General features: G+C 39.5%; 1 long non-coding RNA gene across 1 annotated transcript in view; it reads right to left on the bottom strand.

Moving 5' to 3' along the window:
• Nucleotides 1–2,435: 2,435 nt before the first annotated feature.
• The window catches only part of LOC130148992 (uncharacterized), a 39,118-nt gene continuing 20,742 nt past the window's right edge, over nucleotides 2,436–20,811 (bottom strand). Inside the window, exons 2-3 of the long non-coding RNA XR_008821749.1 lie at nucleotides 13,222–13,392; nucleotides 2,436–2,620 (exon numbers count right to left, since the gene is read on the bottom strand). This is a non-coding gene — a long non-coding RNA (uncharacterized LOC130148992). The remainder of the gene's footprint in view (nucleotides 2,621–13,221; nucleotides 13,393–20,811) is intronic.

The raw sequence follows: 20,811 nt of genomic DNA, 5'->3' as shown, positions 1-20,811 counted from the left end.
TGCAGACAGCTCAGCTTCAGCAATTTTGCAGTAACACTTTTAATGCCAGACTGGATTTTCTCTTTCAGCTTTCCTACGAAGTCTTTCCATTCTGAAGTAGTACTCCTTGCTTCATTTTTTCTGACATCTGTTTTTAAGCTGAATGCCCCTTTGTGCTCTGGCTGTGACTGCAGCTCTCTAGCTGTCTGCTTCTCATTCCCTCATTTCTCCATGGATAGCTTCAGGCACAGTAGCTGAGTCTTGCAGGTCAGTAACTTTACTTCTTACCACAAGAATCCTGAATGTCAGATTGTTCTTCAAAGAATACAGAGCAGCTTGTCCCTAGTGCCTGCTTCAGGCCAGTTAATTTTATATTTCCCAGTACCATTGCTATTTGCCTCCATTTGGGCTGAGAGGCCTCTGTTCAGAGCAAGCTAAAACAGCCTCTTAGGTGAGATTTTGAGAATCGAGAATCAGTATTTACCTTTTAATTTGATAGCTGTTCTTCATTAACACAGTGCTCTGCTTTTTTTTCTGCCCCCCCCACCCCCCCCAAGCCCTGTGGAGTGTCATAGGGTCAGAAGGACCTTTTTAATGGCAAATTACTGATGAAGTGAGGATGTGTGTCACATACATGTTCTTTAGGGCGTTACTATACCTATAATACCTATTATGGGTAATTTACATATACTATAGGTAATATAAATATAGGTGAAACCTAGGGCATTATTGATACCTGATACCTATTACTGAGCCCTTTCAGCATGATTGCTGAAGAAAAAGGTGAGAGAGCAGTAGCGGCCAGATGAGGGAGGGGAGCACCTTTGGGAAGGTGTCTCTCCATGCACCCTGGTTGCTGGGCACAAAAAAATGGGATGCCCCTGCTGTGCTTCTGACCAGAGCAGTCTGTGGGCCTGTAGAAAGGGAACGGTGGTGGGACTAGACCCCTTCCCCTTCCCTGCGCACAAGCTTCCCTTGCCCACAGTGCAGTGGCACAGAGCACCCATATAGTACGTGATCACTGCACTGGGTCAAGTCCAAGGTACAACTAGGCATCCTCTTTTCACTGCATCTGACAAGTCTCTGTCCAGCCTAAGGTAAACAACATACAGCAGATAGCTGCTTATTGAGTATGTATTATACTGCTTCCTTCTCTGCACATGAGTCCATGGGCTGGTGCAGTGCTGTTTGGACTGAGGGAGAGTATCCCCAAAGTGGTACTAGCCTGGAAAGGAGAGAAAGGTCTCCTTTGCAGGGGTGTCCTTTCCAGTAACACACCTGGGGTCACACAAGCCAGATTTATTGGCAGCATCACAGCCCTTTTAAGATCTTACTAGTACAAAGCAGTCTAGGACAGAGATGGTAAGTCTTTATTACTTGCTGAACACAGTGGGGCCATTTTACAGCTGTAGGTGCTACTTTAGTCTAAGAAATGAATCAACCAGTTTCTTTTTTCTGATATCATTCAGCAGCCTCTCATTACAGAAGGTTCATAGTGCCGTTTGCACAGGTTGTCATCACTAATCTTTGCCTCAGTGTAATGATTCAGTGTCTAGCATTTCTTGGTCTTTTGTCACTAAATAAATCTTAGGCATGGGTGAAAAATTCAGTGATTAATTAAAAAAAAAGACTAATTGTACAACAGTTCCCAAAAAGCAGGTAAAATGTATACATGAAGTACCTTATAAAATTCTCAGATTATCTTGTAAAGACTTCTTTTATTCTTAGGAAAGCCCTTTACGTCACCTATGTAGAACATTTGGGTTCCTTGTTTCTACTTGAGCCCACCAATTTTTTTATTGTTGCTCTCTAGGGCAGGTTAGACAGAACAGAGAGAAATTTGATGATAATCTTGCCCTAAGCTTAGTCTGCTTCTGCAGTATTCGTAAGAACAAATGCATAAATGTGCATGAACATTCAGATTTTAAAAAAGAAAACCTATCCTAGAAATCTGATGAACTTTGAATTTTCATCTGATAAGTCATAAATAGACTATAGAAAATCCTTTATATTCCGATTTAGGCAACAGCTATCCTCCAGCTGATTAAAATTTATGGTTCTATCAGAGGAAAAACTATGCCATGTTCATAGAAATAATAGGTGGATGAAGTTCAAGAGCCACCCAGTGGTATAAATTGCCTGCATATACCATTCAGAGACCTGTATTAGGTTGGGAAAATCTGGATTTATGCATCAATGGGAAAAAGACCAAAAAAGAGTGTATAAAATATTCATAGTTAATAATTAATTAGACCCTACTCTTAATACCTTGAGAAAAAAATTATACTTTCTTTGGTTCTCAGTTAAAATGCAAGAAGCAAATCTGTTTTTCATACAAAGACACATGATGTATTAAGATGACATGTCAAGGACCAACCTACATACACAGTTTTGGGTTTGTTAGTTTTGGCTGGGTTTTATACTCTGTTTTATCTGTGAGTAACTGACTACAGCCATCCTTCAAATGAGTTTTATCACTTTTATGTCTATCATACTGTCTGTGAGGCAAGCGGAAGGGCTGCAGACTCTGCCCTGAGTTCTCCATAGGGAATGCCTGTTCAAGAATTTTGCTTCTCAGTGATCCATTCCTCTTCAGCTTCCTCTGAGGTGCTCAGACTTGCAGAAGGAAACAGACCCAAACCTGTTTCAGTAGGTAAGACAGAACAATTAAGCTGTAACTGTATAGAGGACATGAAAGAAGTCCATCAATCATTTATCCTAGTGAGCTAACACCAAACAGTATTAATCATAGTGCAAGGGCAATATATTTCATTAGTTACTCTTAAACAAAGGAGATTTCTAACCAAAATCAATTATGACAAATTTGTTAATATTCAAAGTTTTTAAGTGTCTCATCAAGGTCTTATTTTCTGTGGGGTTTAATTTGTGTAGATGTCACAATTGATAACCATATATTCTTGATCCTGCTATGATCTTGTTTTCATTTTTTCCTTTAAATGAACAGTATTTCACCGTACCACTAAGCTAAATTGGTGTCCCTATTAAAGCTTTTCTCTCTCCTCCTAAAAATAAGGTGGGAGGGAGATGTAGATTGTCTCCCTTCTGTTTCTTATAACCTCTGATGTTAGTTATGCAAAGATGAATATTCTGAATATTTAAATAGTCACATCTGATATCTGTCTTTCCATGGAAAGGATTTATTCTTTGATAAATCAACTTTTTTTTTCCTTACAAAAAAACAGGAAAGGAAAAGTATGACAGGGTAATTCTAGGACCAGCTGAAACCCTTTCAAAAAAAAAATATTGTTGTGTAGTCATCAGATTTTTCTTCCTTATTCTTTATGCAGTTTTATGAACCACATTAAACTTTTATATCCATTGCAGATATTGCAAAAGATCACAGCTATGTCCATGAATTCAGTAAACTTTGATAAGGACACTGAAACCTCAGGTGTTCTAGAAATATTGAAGTTCTATTAACTGCAAAGAATGTCATTCGTTTTGCATCTGTGATTCCAAGTAAGTACCAGTTTATTTCAGCAAGCTGCACCTCCTTATTCACTCAATGACAGAAATATCCAAATAATTAAGAAATTACAAAAATGGAGGAGTGGTGGGAGGAGTGGGAAAATTAAGGCCAGAGAAGAGAATAGGCAAGAATAATAATTCAAAATATGTATTTAAGTTAAAAAAATGACACAGTGCTTTCTCACTATAAACTAGTTGATGAGTTTGTCCTGCTTCTAGGAAGGGCTGTCTTTTCATAGATGCAATAATAATAAATACATTTTTTATTCACTTGAAGACGCCAAACATTTACAGATATCTTTTTCATTCTTCCTAGTTATTTAAATATTTTTAACAGAAGACCTTTAGTAACTGTATAGTGGCTCATTGTTTGCAAGATTGGTTTACCAAATGTTTCAAGTCTATGCAAAGCACTAAAACCTGGTTAGTAAGAGGATCATACTACTAAAGCAGGAAATAATCTGTAGGGACATGAAAAGTAGTCATTAAGAAAGGGCACTTCAGGGATAAATAGGTTAGTCATGTCAGAGAAAATACATTTTGAGGTAGTCCAGAGGATCTCTGTGGGACAATGAGGGCAAGGCAATAGCCAGAAGCCACGAAGACCCTTTATCCCATAGCTGGACCTTTCTGTCACTTACAGCCCTTTCTTGCTCCAAGAGCTCTGAAGTAGGAAGAAATGTATTTGGAAACAATTAGCTCCACAAGCACCAGAAGCCTGGTGCAGCCTGGCTATGTCTTGTCCCTTAATGTAAAATCTGGTGGGAACCTTGGCCAAAGGCTCTCGGTTCTGCCTTATATTTGTGTGGCATCATTCCCTAAAGCACAGATTGCTGCAGTTGCAAGAGATTGGCCAGCAAAATAACAGTGTTAATACGTACAAGGTGGTGGAGTGAATTTGCATATATTCACACATCGACCTTTTCTCTGCACCCTTTTATAACTTTTGTAGGCATTTAATTATCATTGAGACCTCTGCCCTTCTGATAAAGCTGGCCAACAAGCTCAATGAAATATTTATCTTTTTTTCTTTTCTTTAAGATACCTACAGAATATTAAAATTCTGGCTTTTAGCTGGCTGCAGTAAAATAAAAAAGAAGTAAAATGGTCTGTACTCTCTCTTCAGCTCCTGCATACCTGACCATGACAGATAGTCTTATCAGCAGGTTTGCTGTACATTCACTGGTCGTGTTTCACTCGTGCCTGAAGGCAGTCCCACTTCTGCATTGTAACAGATTATATAACTTCAATTTTCACTGGACATGCCCAAACATATTTCTCCTTTTTGAGAATAAATAGTTCATTTCTTCCATAACAAGGAGTGCAAATGTGATTATAGAAGTGCTGATATGGTCCCGAGAGCTACCAAGAGTAATAGCCTCCTATGATAGGAGGAGTTCTTTGCTGAAATGGCTAGATAAATGCTGGCATTTGGACAGATAGGTAGCTATACATTAATCAGTATAGGTGTGTATCTCTCCAGGAGCTGGGATTTAGCGCCCTCTTAAAATTCATTTTGCATAACACCTCGGATGAAAAACCTCACTTCTTTTTTCTTTCTGCATCACAGATGCACCACCAGATCCGAGGTGAAAATAAATACCATTTGCACATATGCCTTGCCCTGTCTGTTGGGGACAGCAGGCTGTACACTTGTAGGCCTGTTGTCAGCACAGCAAAGTGGCCAGTCTTGCAGACACCAGTGGAACTGGCTGGCTCTCCAGCAGTGAGTGACAAGCTTGAATTAGGAGTTCTGCTGCTGATTAAGCCTGTGGCTGTACTGCAAAGACAGAACGGGAACACTCATCCTTCCATACAAGGACTGGCAATGGCAAAGACTTCAGGTATAAATAACATCAACAAACAGTAGTAAAAAATCTGGGTTTTCTTTGATGCATAATTGCAAAAGGACAAAATGTAGTGAAAAACAGAAGTAAATATTTTGCCAAGAAAGGTCATTGTTATCATGATGACCAGGCTCTTTCAACACACTGATATGCCTGGTAAAGCGAGCTGTCTTCTGACTCCTATTATTCTGTTACCACCTGTTTTTGCTTTTTTCACCTTCATGCAAATGTTTATTTATCTCATAATCTCTTTTAGCCTAAAAAGAAAAAATCACAGCATGTCAGTGTATTAAGAGAGGGTCCATATGATTACCAGCATGGATGGGAAAGGTTCTGTGGACACTCAAGCACTCTTAGGAAAAATTATTTTACTTCCTTTTCTTTAGATCCAGGACAGACTCTTCACATCTGTTAACCTGTAGCAACAATTCTGTTAATTTCAGTGGGGTGAGATTAGCTTTTAGCTGTGCTGAACAATAAAATACTTGACCTCGTTTTGCTTAACGTCCTTCTTCCTTTGTGTGCTTCACTATGTACAATCCCTCACACAGAAAACTGTGCTAGTAATACTGCAACACAATTAAATTTGTCATCTGCCACCTCTGATTACCAGAGTTTAACAATCAGTCTAAGGGGTTTAGGTTTGGATTTTTTTGAGATAGACTGCCCAAGGTCAGGTACAAGAAGGAATGAAAGTGCCGTGGAAAAAAAGCTGTTGTGAAGCAACAATTCCAGGGAATGCTTTTGTCAAAAATATAGTCTTATACAAAAGTTAAGACCTAGGGATTTGATCTAATCTTTTGAAATGAACCTGAAATCTTGAAAGGACTTTCTGATGATATTACACAATCATACACACTTCTGAACCTTTGATGGCAGGAAAACCTCAGAGAATCTGTAAAAATATTTAATATCAATTTTTTTATACATTGTCTGGATAATAAATTCCTTTTAATGGAAAGCATCAAGATTTAGAACACACAAAACAAAACTCTCTTCACATTAGATTTCAAATCTGATCTCTCAGAAACTGCAAAAATTGGAGCAAGCCTATCCAAGCCAGCAGTGGTCAGTGTGCTCGTTTGGAAGAGGCCCCATTTCAAATTGCTCTTTTGGACCACAGTGTTTGTTGTGGGTAAAGGAGCCTCAATATCCTGCCTACTTTCAGGTGTATGTATCTGGCTTATACCAGAACCCTATCCTAGAACTGAGAAGCATTCGTAAGGCAAATTAAAAGCTATTATTAAAAGCTATATTAAAAGGTAAATTAAAGCCAGACTTGAGCTGATAACATGCACTCACAGCCCAGAAAGCCAACTGTACCCTGGGCCACAACAAAGGAGCGTGGCCAGCAGGTCAGTGGAGGTGGTTCTGCCCCCATACTCCGCGCCGGTGGGGCCCCACCTGCAGCGCTGCACCCAGCTCTGGGTCCCCAGCACAGGGAGGACACGGACCTGTAGGAGCGGGTCCAGAGGAGGGTCACGGAGATGATCAGAGGGCTGGAGCCCTCTGTTGGGGTTGTTCAGCCTGGAGAGGAGAAGGCCCTGGGGACACCTTACTGCAGCCTTTCAGTACTTAAAGGGGGCTTAAAAGAGAGATGGGGACAGACACTTGTTGCAATAGGACAAGGGGTAATGGTTTTACACTTAAAAGAGAATTTTTTTACAATGAAGGTGATGAAACACTGGCACAGGTTGCCCAGAGAGGTGGTGGGTGGCCCATCTCTGGAAGCATTCAAGGTTAAGTTGGATGGGGCTCTGAGCAACCTGATCTAATTGAAGATGTCCCTGCTCATTGCAGGCAGCTTGGACTAGATGACCTTTAAAGGTCCCTTCCAACCAAACTATTCTATGGTTCTATGATTCTATGAAATGTCAGTGAACTAAATCTATTTTTATAAAAGAAAATCTGGTTGCAAAGAATTTTTGTCTTCTACCAAAATTCTCACAGCTCTAATTTCACTTTTGGAAGAGCTGAGTGCAGTTCCCGTTTACATTATCCATCAGTATTTCTGCCTTACAGCCTTCATTGTTCTGGGCTACCACATGCAACCAGCTATCATCACAGCCAGCCTGCCTTCTACAGAGCAGCAGTGAATAACATAATTATTGTTCTGAATGACAAAATTACTGCCGCCTTATCTCTATCTTTAATGACTGTGTTAACTGTGGGCCCCTGTCACCCTTAAAGAGAGACAAATATATGAAGTGTCTGTATTTCATTAATAAAATTATATGAGACTTTCCAAAGCTTCATTAACACTGACATATCGTCTGTGTGGCATAACAGCACAGAGGTGCCTAATCCGCTTTTAAGTGAGACACCTGAAGTACTACAAGAAATTTGGTGCTGGACTCAGTATTTGGATAACATTCATGGCTAAGTCGACTTCAATGCTTGTAATACTCAAGCTGACGTCTCGTTTAGTGGATGCCATGCAGTTCAGCACAACTGAATGTATGCCTACCTTTACTGCAAACAGAAAATGAACATTCAACAAAAATCAGCAAGATTATATGAAAGACTATATGAAAGATATTGTACCCACAGTTCTTTTCAACAGGCACTGTATAAACAACTGGGAAACTCTTTGGGGAAATTGTTTTAAAAACTCCAGTATGATCTCCAGGAGTTAAAAAGTGCCCAAGATGGCAGATGGCAGATGCCGTGTCTGTAGCATAAATCTGGTGAAGGAATCGGTGGTGCTGCTCTGCCTGCAGAGCATGCAACTTTGCTGCAGTGCAGAGTCTACTCTTTGCCAAGTACAGACCTGTGACCGAGGGCATCTGATACATGCGACATGCTGTCCTGAACCCACAAGGAACTACTGTCCCAGGAGCACACAGTCCCTTCCCGACATGGCTCCTGCCACCACTGCATAGGAGCAAGCCCAAGAGATGGCAAAGTTGCTGCTGCCTCTGTAACTACTCAGCTGCCTCTTTGCAGCATAGACACAGGAGGCCGCCTCAGTGCACTGCTATGCCTACAGCTTGGTCCTTGCCTTCTCTTGCACCATGGTGCTTACTGGTTTTGCATTCTAGAAGTTAACTTTTCAAGCCCCCAGCACTGAGACTGCAGAGCTGAGTCTCAGGGAATCTTATCAGACTTCCTATTCTATGGATGATGCTGTGTAGGCTAGTTGGTCTTAGTGAAATACTGAAATACTCCGCTGATCTGGAAATACAGTATCCGACAAAAGTTTCATATTCTTCATTCATATGTGTTTTGCCAGCAGTTTCTGAATGACACTCATATCTCTCAACAGCGGCTGAACAAGAACAGGGTAGACAATTCCTAGATGCTTCAGAGGGACCTGAATTTTGGAGGGGTGCGTTGCAATTGGGGACGGAATGACTGGGGAGGCAAAAGTGACAAAAATAATAAATATGAATTTCTTTTTCTTCATTGATACCTGTAGCACACTAACATAGCTTTTAAACATTAGGTCTTAAACATAAATGTTTTGGTAGTGTTCTGTTCAGGAGGCTGCGATGACGACTGATAAACAGGATGCTTTATTCAGGAGAGGAGAATATTCCTTCTTGTCATATCAGATTGGTTTTACTATTAAGAACAAGCTTTGACATGATATGAATTCAATTTGGAGTAGAAATGGAGACTTTTAGTTTAGTTTTTCATTTGTGGAATTACAATTCCTTTGTATACCATAGCTTTCTCCTTATTCTGTTTCTCCCATTTTTCTAGTACCCTTAGTGTCTATACCTAAAACTGAGTGAACCTCAAACATTGATTTCTTCTTGAATTTTTCCTTTTCTTACAGCCTCTTTGTTGGGTCACAGCCCTTTAGGATCTAAGTCATGCAAAGGAACTGCTCAGAGAAGAGAAAAACTTATTGTAGCTTGTGTGAAGAAAAAACCAACTTTCTATTCCGTATCTTCCTGTCATAACCAGGTCACCAGGTGACACTGGGAGTAATTCATTTTCATTTCTGACCAGTGGCCTGGGGCAAAGTTGGTATTAGCCCGCTTGTCACAGCCACCCAGCACAGGAGGGATCTCTTATTTAGCTTGTTTAAAATAAATGCATAAATGAAAGCTTTGGGTTCAGTGCACCTTAAAACAAACAAAACACAGACCTGCAGGGATCAGCTTGGCTGTGAGCTGGGTGGGGAGGTAGATGTTTCCAGGAACCTCACCAGTGTGTTGGTTGTTGAAGCCTCAGCAGCCAGGTGCAGGGGAACAGTTACCAGATCTTCAGCAAATGAGGCTTCAGGGAAACTGAGCTTTCCCACAGCTCAAAGAGCCACCTGTACCTCAGTGCCAAGAATGTGGCAAGATGCTGAATATGACCATCTGAGTGGAAGTCTTTCTTTCAGCTACAGCACTTTTTGGAGAAGCTTCTGGGAAAAAATGCCAGAATGCAAATATTTGTACCCTTCCCCACTGCCTTTCAGTGCAAAGCACAGCATTTTCCAAGGCATGCATGCCTCTTGACTAAGCTATAATCCTGACTGATTCTTTCTTCTTTTCTGTAGTCATTAGTTGAAGTTTAAAAATGCAACTTATTCCTGTTCACGTTAGTCTTATTCCACTCAGAGTCCAAACTCCGGATGGTACTTGCAAGGGGATGAGGACATGAAGTGGCATTAGCTGTCTGTCTGCAACTGAATAACCTGAACCAGAAATCCTCTGTCTTATGCTCCTCTGCCCCATCCTCAAGCCCTGCCCCATTACAGCAATAGTACAGGTCGCTTTCTTCAGCTTTGCTGTGTAGTTTGGCCTTACTGGAGATACTTTTGTCCCAAGATATTCCATACGCTCTCCTTGCTTTACTCCCACTTCCATCACCTTCCGTAACTGGCTTCAGTTCAGACCGTGGCTTTGTGTACACCTCCCCAGGCACTGCTCCAGCACTGCAAGGCCATGCCATGGCACACTGAGATAACCACTGCTAGCTTGGCAGAAACTGGAGTGGGCTAGGAAAATTTTGGTGCTGGATAAACACTTAGTCTCACAGCTAGCTTCTTGATATCAGGAGTAAAAGGCAAGAGGTAGAAAGAACAGCAAACATGAGCCAGGGTATTCCCAGAGCAGGGCCGTGTGCCAGTCTCTACCTTGCAGCATGGAGGAGGCTGAGGAGGTGAGAAGTGCCCTTGGCAGAGTCCCAAAACCCAGGGACCCCACGAGGTGAGCTGGAAAAGAACACAGGAGCTGGGGCCAAACCCAGAGAGCCGGACCAGCTGACTGCTGAAGCATTTCTCTGCTACTGTAGCTGAATGCTGTAGAACAGATTTGTTAGAGAACAATAATGCCTCCTGCCACATTTTGAGAAGTTTGTTGTCCTTTACTATCTGTGCTAATCCAATCTATCTCATTTGGTCCTTACAATATCACCTGCAAATGTGTTTTTCTGCTGTTTCTATTTCATTCTCATTTATCACTAAAAAACCACCTCCTCAGTATTCAGTTCAGCCAACATGAATCACATCATATCCTCTGGCAGATATTATTTGGTTTGCTGTAGCAAAATAATGTTTTTGGAAGAATACAGAAGACTTAAATTATAAAGCATTTCTGTGGTATATATGTGTTGATACAAGATGACTGAGGACTCAGTATAAGAAATCGCAGCAATCAGTTAACCTGAGAACACCTCTGCCTTCTCTCAACATTTACAGTACTGATTTTTAGCTATACTGATGTATTTTGACATCAGAGTCCCAGAAAAAAGATCATTTTAAACAACAAAAAAACAATAAAACAAATTCTCCAAGATGCCTAATATGAATGATGTTCAGATAATAGAAATTTCCAAGTAGGCAAAGTACTGTTTTAATAGTATAAGGAAAAGGGATCTCTGCAGCAGCTTAGATGTAGCTCCAAGAGAGGGCTGTTGTTACATGCAGCTGCCTCGTAAACACCATGCTGAGTCAGCCAGGGTGTGTCCAGGCCCTTAAACAATGACATGACAAGATACAGAGAATTACACAGATAGAGGGCAGCTGGGCTGGGTTTTCTGCATTTCCACCTGGGATCTTGGAGCAAGAAGGGAAACCTTGCACAGAATGGCAACAATGCTAGTTGATTTTTAAGTTGTCTCATCTCAAGAACAACTGAAAAGAGATTTCAGCTCTGTTTTAACAAAATTGCCACATTGTACATATCCATGTACATTCTATTCATAAAGTCGCTGGGGACACACGGAACATTGTGACAATACAATGTATATAGTTTTAAATCTGGCTTATTCTAAGTGCTTCTTTTTCATACACATCGAGTTTTTTACTAGCTGACTAGATACATAGATGCAAGATGGAAAGAGCCTGTTTCAAAGTGGCAAGAATGTTTAAAAGACTGCTAAAACACAGGCAGGATTCTGTGCTGGAATCAGATATTCAGCATCTGAATGAGGCTCTTAGATTTCTAAGAGATGGTGGTCTTAGCACATGACTCTTAATAAAAATGTCTTATTAGGACAGACAAATCTGTCCCTACTAGGACAGACAAAAAGTGTACCAAAAACTTGAATAATATATTCATTTTGAAATGGGTGCTGTTTAGAAAATCCTTTCTAAATATTCAGCTTTAATGACAGTATGCATTAGCATTTAGAATAATGAGTTATTTTTAAGCAAGGTAGTATTTATTAATGTTTACAATAGCTTTTGGGGATCCCTTTACTGTATGAATATTCATAACTTTGATCACATAGGGACAGGAATCTCTGACTTCTATGTATTAGGCAGATGTGGGTATGAAAAAACTGTGCTGAAACTTTTGAAATTCTTTTGGACTTCCAGTGATGTAAATTAGAGAACGATTCAGGAAAGAAAAAAATGACAGCCTCTAAACTTTTGCACAGTGTATGGTTTGGCTATTGATCAAAGCAACAGAGGTAAAAGAAGGAGCTGCAAGAATGCCAGTGGGCGGGCTAGGGACTGCGCCTTCTGTTGTGCTCTGACTACTGTTATGCACTCTTTCTGAACATGCTTACCAATATAACCTGTCTGCAATATTACTTAGGATTTGACTGACAAGGTCTGGCTGGAGCACATACAAAGAAAACGAGCTTCAAACCTATAAACATTCATACTGGAAACTTGACATACATCCAAAACAAAATAGAGGCTTGAATGGCTCATAGCTCAGACACAAACCAGCATTTTGGCTATCTGATAGAGGCCAGAATATAAACATTCATATCAACTACTGCATGACTATTTTTGAAAGTGAATGCTTGAGAAAATTGCGGCCTACTACCCATTTGTATTGAAGGAGTTCAAATTCCACAGTAAATGACTTATTGTGTACTATTCACCTAGATCTAAAAGGATCTAAGTGGATTAGAACTGCTTATAAAAGGAAATTCACACGATAGTACTTACATAATCTATTGGAATCTCATGAGAGCAGAGAAAGTTGCAGCTATATTAATATTGTATATTTATTAAATGGAAGGACAGGACTGACAGTCCTAGAGAGAAAGATTTGCAATGAATAATTCTTTCAGAGTTAAATGTGCAAATTAGAACAATTAAACTATAAACCATACAGACATATTTCCAGGCTAAATGTTAGCACCCTGTAGGAATAAGAACAGATCAGTCTGCTGAGAGTGCAACCAGTTTTACTTCAGAGTTTCTCAGTTCGTACATCACACAGGCTGCGACCTAAAGCTGATTCTCTTCCATGTGACTAGGTAGAGGCCTTTCCTTTACCCACCCCTGTTATAGCCTACATTAGTTCTATATAGGCTAGATAACTGTAAGAGAGGACTAAGACATTTCTTAAAGCAAGGTATAAAAAGATATAATCTCCTTTTGTTCTCCATTTCCTCCTCCCCCACCCTTATAGCCTATTGGATTACTCTCTATTGCCCTAGATGTTTCTCAAAGTAATTCAGTCAGCCTTTGCTCTGCTTTTCAGTCAGCCTTCACCCTGCTTACCTGCTTTCCAGTCTGCCTTCAACACTCACGTCTTACAGTATCCAGATTGTGGAGGCATCTCTTTGCCCTTACTGTCTGTATACCTGAAGTCACGAAGTGTAGTAGCACTTAAGAGGTCTGTTTCACAACTGAAGAGCTCAGATTGCTCACTGCAATGAAGAGCCTGATCTGCTGTGGAAGAAGTTGGAAATAAGAAAAGTTATGTAACACCTAACTCATTTTTCAAAAGCAAATACCAACAACTTAAAAATGATGGGATGCATATTGAAATAGCAAATAGGGGAAGTGAAATTTATGGTGATGTTCACTGATATTTCTCTTTAATGAAGTCATGGTTGCTACTTAGCATCACTGGCTGAAACTTGCACTGAAACACATTATTTATATAAAAGTCATGATGGCCTTAGTCACCTAGAAATTAGTTAGTGGTACCAGAAGTTTTAGTGATACGCTATTAATCAACATAAGTGGAATAATGAACTTTCTGACTTTCTGTTTTTTTCTGATTTTTTACGTTTGTAGAGGGCAAGTGGAACGTAGCAATACAGAATAATGCTTTATGAATTTCTTCACACTTTCATAGATTTTTCCATTACTTCTTGCTTGAAAAGAATGTACTATGCTCTGTTCTGGCCCAGGAAAATAAGACTGACAATGATTTTCTGTGTCATCCTACCAACCGCTTACCTGACCAATACAGCAATATGCAGAAAAGTAAAAACCACAAAACAACCAAACAACTTCTATATTTACAAATGGAAAACTGCCAGGTAAGTTTTAAATTGAGGAGCTAAAGTAAGAAGTGACTTCAACAGAATCACAATTTTTAAAGTTTTTTTTTCTAAATTTCAGACATTTTCCTGCCTATTTTTGTTGTGCATACTTCACTCAATATCAGTCGAGATGCTGGGGAAGGATCAGTGATCTTTTGTTCTGCACTTTACTATTGCTTGATGAATTACAGGTGTTAAACAAAGAATGGGAGCCATTATAAATACTATGGAGCATTCCAGGACATCATTTTCATAAGTGTTTTGAGTCAGATTAATGGAAAGACTAGGCGGACAACCTATATGGCCTATTGAAATACTGTGACTTAAATGGCCTTTGGATTAAAATAACATAAATAGGTGGTTTTGATTAAAACACATAAAATGGAGGTTTTTCTTTCCAGGCCACATCCATAAGTCTGGAGATTCACCCATCCTCCACTAAGTTCAACAGAACGATTCCTATCTATGTCTCTGTATTCCTTACAGGCCTGATTTCATTATTGTGAGCTTAGAATTTTCAATATCCACATTTTCTGTGCCTTTTTTCCCATCCTGTCTTCTGCTTTTGAAATTGTGTGTGCCATCACTTCTCCAGTTCTACTAGAAAGCCCTCTCTTGTTACACTCTAATATCATGTTTTATTTTTTCACACCACATCACATTTATGACTGTTGATTATCTTAGATTAGTGTAGCTTGATCTTTTTCTGTTTGGTGTTTCCAGCTAATGTGCTTATCCCACTTACAGGAAAAATTTTTACTCTTAAACTCATGACATTGCATGTAACATTCTTTACATTTCATTTCTATTATTTTTGCCTCTGGGTCATCTAGTTCTTGCAGCAGGACACTATGATGTTCATCCATGTTCCCAGTGTCTTCCACCTTGTGTCATCAGCCAGTTTTATTCCCTCATTTCTAATGAGGCCAGGGTCATTAATGAAAACAGTAAATGCGCTGGGTCACTATAGGATTCTGTATCACCATTATGCTCTAGATGAGCTCTTTTTTTTTGCCAGTCTTGGCTTTTCCTCTGCTGTTAGTCTTAATTCTGTGAGAAATGCTGACAGCTACAATTTTCTTTTTGTGAGTGGAACTGTCTAGAAGGTAGCAGAGTCTTGGTCAGGGTGCTTTATCAGAACTGGATATCACAGAGACAAAACAGAGTCCAATTTGACTCTTAACAAGTTCTGCATTTTTAATTCAAGTGAAAGAGCGTTTGTACCTGTTTATTTCCTATCCCTTCCTTTTGATGCTAAATGATACAAGCCTTTTTTCTCTCTGACAGTCCAAGCACTTATAAAGATTGACCTTTACTTCGTTGCTGACAATAAACAAGCTCTGTTTATTTTCTTAGCTCATAGACACCCACAGGGACTTCATACAAAAAATAGACTGTGGCTCTGGAAATTGCACAGGAAGAAATGTCTAACTCAAGGTCTTTTGATTTTACTTGCTAATCTCCATGGGGAGGAACCCCTCTCATCTCTTCTGGACAGAGAATCAAAGACATTTCTTCACTTTGTATGTGAGATGGTCATAGAAGTTGATTATCCCAGCCTTAAAGCTCTGAAATATTTAGGAAAAAAAATAAGACTGGTTGGGAGTCTTAAGAAAGGACTTCAAAATGTACAATATAATTATATTTTGAAAAATGTCAGGTTTTACAAAATTAATTTCTGGTTGAATAAAAGAAAAAATACTCTTGAAGTACTCTGGGTTTTACCATTCCAGAATAGAATATTGATCTTTCCACTTTGAAACAGCTTTTGATATTTTTTTTGAAAATAAGTATATTGTAAAATGTTGACTACTTATTTTGACTGTTTTACAGCTCATCTCAATTTAGGAAGAAATGATTTATGACAGACAGGTCATGTTCATCTATAGATACATACTAAATCTTTCTTGTGCACAGAAGGAACTGGTAGAGTGGAGTCTTTTTTTCTGCTTACGGCAGCAAATGCCTTTTGGTCATCATTCTACCCAAAAGCCACTCCCTGAAGCATTTCTGAGGTCTGGATGCCAAGGCCGGCTCAGGCTGTCACCTGAAGCTGAGGCTGGAGATAGTTCTGGGTGCTACTGAGGTTTGGAGCCTGTGCTCTCCCTCTGGCTTGTCATCTGTACCCAGGAAACCAACTCTTTAGACCTCCTGCTATAACTGTACCCATAGGCACTCCTAATCTGCTTTCATAAGTGTTTGTTGGAGATTGGCAGTAAAGACAGAAAGGTCTGAATTTATCACGAAACTGAAGAGGTTATAGCATGTACCTCTCCCTCTTGTAGTGCGGTCAAGGCCCTGTTACTTAACAGCGACAGATAAAAGCATGTGCACAAGTTCATCTGCTCTTTAGCTTCAGAGCTCTCAGTACAAAGCACAAAGTCACTGCCTGATGCCATCGTGAACAGTGGGAATTGTGTACAGTCACACTTGGAGGAATTAAATTTAAAAATTGACATGCTGCAACCTTCTATGCAGCCAGTAGAAAATAGGCTGTTAGCAGAAAGGACAGGCTCAAGATGATCAAGTCAGTCAAAAGTGAAATGGTTTAAATGGAATTGAAATGTAGGGGCATCAGAGTACTGGCATTCATAAAAGGTAAACAATCCTTTCTGAGACTGGTGCTGCCATAAGGAGACACATAATGAGAGTTACCTGTCACGCTGAGTTAAGTGCTGGTCTGGTTTATTGCCATGCTAGGAACATGCATCTTTTTGCTTACTCGGAATCTAAACAGGTATTTTATCTTAGTTATGTTTAAATGGTCCAAATCATTTAACTGAGAGATTAAGGTTTGAGACACAAACTGGTTTATGTTATCAGAAAGGGAAATCAGGGACTTGCAGTATTATGTTTGTTCTGGTTTTCCTTGAGGTCAAAAGCTACATCTGAAAAATACGCTTTTATTGAAGCACAGTTTTGGAGTGAAACATGAACTCCTTATTGGATTTCTGTAGCCTACAGTATGTAGGAAGTCAGATTAGATAATGGAAAAGGTCCATTTTGAGCTGTAAGAAGTTAAAACTGTCAGAATTGCTCTACAGTGCCACCCAATGACACAGAGAGGTTCATATGAGAGCCTTTCTCAACCGTGTTTTAGCTTGAAAGTCTGCAATACACCACAATCAATACTTTATGTATTTTACAAATATCTTTAAATTGTGTTTCTCCTCTAAAACGTATGAAACCATGCCCTTTTCATTCAAATAGCACTCAAGAAATACAAGCAAAATATATTTGCAAAAGGAAACCTTAGGCATCTGCTATGTGCACGCTAAACAAGCTATTAGTACTTTACCTTGCTGTTGCATACCTGCAAAAGCTATATAAGTTCTTTGGCAGCAAGAAAAACAGAAAACCTGCTATAAGACATAGATCACATTTCAGCATATTGAAAGGAAGTCTTTTGTAATAAAATACTAGTAAGAATACTCTGCAGGGAAGCAGAAGTTTTGTAACATTTCTCTGGGATGCTGCTGTTAGCTACATTCAGAGATGAATGCTTTCCATTAAAAATCTGTCAGCCCTGGGGATTTCCCTTGCTAACCTTTCTGGGCAATGTGTCACGGTGCCTAAGAGACTACTTTCAAGCCATAGCAAATAGCCAGGGTAATTTTCAGGTGTTTGTGTTTGGTGTGGTACATCATCAACTATCAGTACTACCATCACCTAAGGACACCTAAGGAAAATAAATGACTTGAAAATGTTTTGGAGTGAAATTAGTTATTTGTCTTGCTTCTTCTGGGTTCTGTACATTTCTTGACCACAAGAGAATATTTTTGTCACTGAAGTGGTCTTCCTGCGTAGTGTATGGTGTGCTGAACTGTGAACGTATCCTTTAGAAAAAAGTCTAGGAGTCGGTTAAAGCTTTCTGTAACATTCAGCTGTTTGAAACTGTTTCTGCTCACAAAGACGATGTCTAAGGAGCAGCTGCTGAGACAACTGTTGCACTGGCCGGCTCTTGTCACTACGCTGTTCTACAGTATTTATCATTTTCTGATTTGAGTGTGTGTGTCTTGATGTAGCCTCCTTGCATGGTCAGGGCTGTGGACCAGTGCCCCGGATGGACTCAGGTGGGCAGATTCTCCAGTACATGACAGCGGTGTTGGACACCCCTGAACTAGTTTCCAGATAACAGGTATGTCTGCATGACACAGCAGGGCATCCATTAAAGCCATCAGCAGCTGCCCTGAGGTTAGAACTGCAGTGTTATTGTGTAGCTCTGTATTGGGGCCACTTCCAGAGCAGCTTATTCAGTAGTAGTTGGTCTAGTTCCAGCATGACCTTGGGGACCCCTGTGTTTTAATCCATGCAGACAGCGATGTTTTGTTGGCATAATTAGATGCCACCTTGAAAACCTTTGAGAGCAAAATATTCTCTGCCAGCTCGCCTTATGATTAAATGGAATTGTTAAACAATCTAATTACAAGCACTTAGAGAATAATAAGATGGCAAATCAAGAGCTTAAATGTGTTTGTCAAACCCAAACTCCATCAAACCAGTTTCTTTCTTTACAGGGTAAATAGCTTAGCAGGAAAGGTGGCAGTAACAGACATTATACATTTGGACCTAAGAAGAGGTGCTGGCCATGCAGCAAAGAGGTCTGAACTGAACAGTTATAAAAGAGATGCACAGAGAGCTGTTTGTAACAAAGTGTGATGTCAAACGAGAAGATTCTTTCATGTGATGCCCCAGAAAGGTCCAAACTGGAGTCACATCTCATTGATAATTTCATCAGCAACTTGGACAATAGAACGCAGTCTGATTTATAAATGTTTTAATTGACACTAAGCCCTGAGAAGGGCTTGGAGAACAGGCTCAAAATTCACATGACAGGACGTGGCTCAAAAGCAGCTAGGTGAAATTCAATGAAGATATATGTGAAGTACTGCACTGAGAAATGAAATGCTAATAAAAATCAGCAAATGTTATAACCAGATGCATGGATCTAAGCAGATCCTCTGAAATCAGGAAAATTCTGCCCAAGTAACCTGTTCAGCTGGCTACACAGACTAAGTAAGTTCTGGCCAGTGGTAAGAGAGGCTGATGCTTGAATTACTGGACACACATGTGAGTACAGCATTTGGTATACCCCCAGATGAAGGAAGCAACAACAAAGCACTCATTCTCTGTGAAGAATGAGGTCATAGCCTGTGCTTAGATATCCTTCCAATATTTTGTTACCTCAGTTTTGACACAATCTGTGTGAGAATCAAAATCAAACTTCTCATCTGGTGCTAATTTCTTTTTGCTGTAGTTGTTGGAATGGCAATTCTTATTCACTTTATCAGCCTGATAATTGTTACAAAGAAAAAAGGAAGAAAAAGAATTAAAAAAATAATATTCACAGTCCTCTTTCCAGTGATTTTTTTCTATCGCTGTTTCTTCGGTTAAAGGTCTCATGGAAAGTGATTATGTAAATACCAAAATCTGTTACTCAACAGATTTGATCATTAGTAAGTTCAAAGTTACTTCTTAGTCACTTCTTATGAAGGTGAATGAACAGAACTTGTTACTTCTTATATATCAACAGAAGTGTTTCCCAAGTGCCAAGCACTTCCATAGGCACAGTACATACTGGGAGCATTATGATTACACAGGCTCGATCATGTATAAGTAGAATCAAAGGCTGAAGAGCCTGGATTAATTTCACTTTCTTTATGGCCTCATCATGTTGGTGCTTCTGGCTGAACTAGAAAAGAGATGAGGGTTTGATTCATGTGACCTAGTTTAGACACGCACTCACGGTCGAGGAGCACTGTACACTTGACACGAACGAGACCAGTTTGGTCTGTGTTGGCTTTAAAAGGATTCCAAGGCAGCTAGTTCAGATGTAGATACTTGAGGCTAGGTGGAGATGAACCCTACCCAGGCAGATGTGGGTTATCTGTGGAAGAGTCAGAACTCAACTGGAATTTTCAGGATTAACCAGTAGAATATTTAGTTATAAATGGAGAAACTTTTTAATTAAAATAATTTAGAATTATTAAATATGGCTCCTAGCCATAAACTTACAAGTCAACACAAACACATCACTATAAACACAATACCAGGAAGGGCACTGCATAATTTTGGTACATAGTATCTAAACAGACATCTTCATACATGCTTTGCTGACTACAATTGATCGGAAACTATTGCAGTAACATGAAATACATAGTTATAGTGAAATTTTAGAATTTCAACACTTGTGACAGAACTGTCACAGAGGTATCTGAAATAGTAATGCTGTGAGGGAGTGATCAGGTTTAGCCCAACAAGGCATTATAGATGAAAGATCTGTTGTCAAGCATTCCTCTTTCAACAGTGAGTGCCCTCTTCTAGGTCTCCAGTAAGATAATGGTGACTTTACTGGCAATAGTTCCCAATAGACTCAGACATTTGGTTAAATGTACTGATGACCTGTAAGAATGAAATTAAATTAAAGGAATAAGTAGCTAGGAATAGAAAGATATAGATACAAAACCCAACATGGTTGAAAAGACAACATTTCTGCATTTGGATAATTATTGTTTTGTCCACAGAAGCAGCCCTTTCATAAAATCTGTATCAAATGCCAGAAGTTGCCTCCCCACTGTAATTGATGATCTGTTGATGCATTGGTGAAAAGAGAATGGTCTTTCTAATGTTTATTCTTTAAAAAGCCCTTATTAGTAGTAAATCTTAAGACTTAGAGGATAGAATAGCTCCCAAAGCTTCAGTGGTCACTGAATGTGAAGTCATGGGAAGGAAACATTAAATATGATTTCACAGAAACTTAAACCACAGTATTTTTTTATGACCTCTGAATTCAGTGATCCTGTTAAGGAAAACCACC

Source organism: Falco biarmicus, chromosome 4 (assembly GCF_023638135.1).
Source record: "Falco biarmicus isolate bFalBia1 chromosome 4, bFalBia1.pri, whole genome shotgun sequence".
Classification (NCBI taxonomy): Eukaryota; Metazoa; Chordata; class Aves; order Falconiformes; family Falconidae; genus Falco; species Falco biarmicus.
The sequence above is the reverse complement of the archived record's forward strand: the minus strand, read 5'-3'. Positions and strand labels throughout refer to the sequence as shown.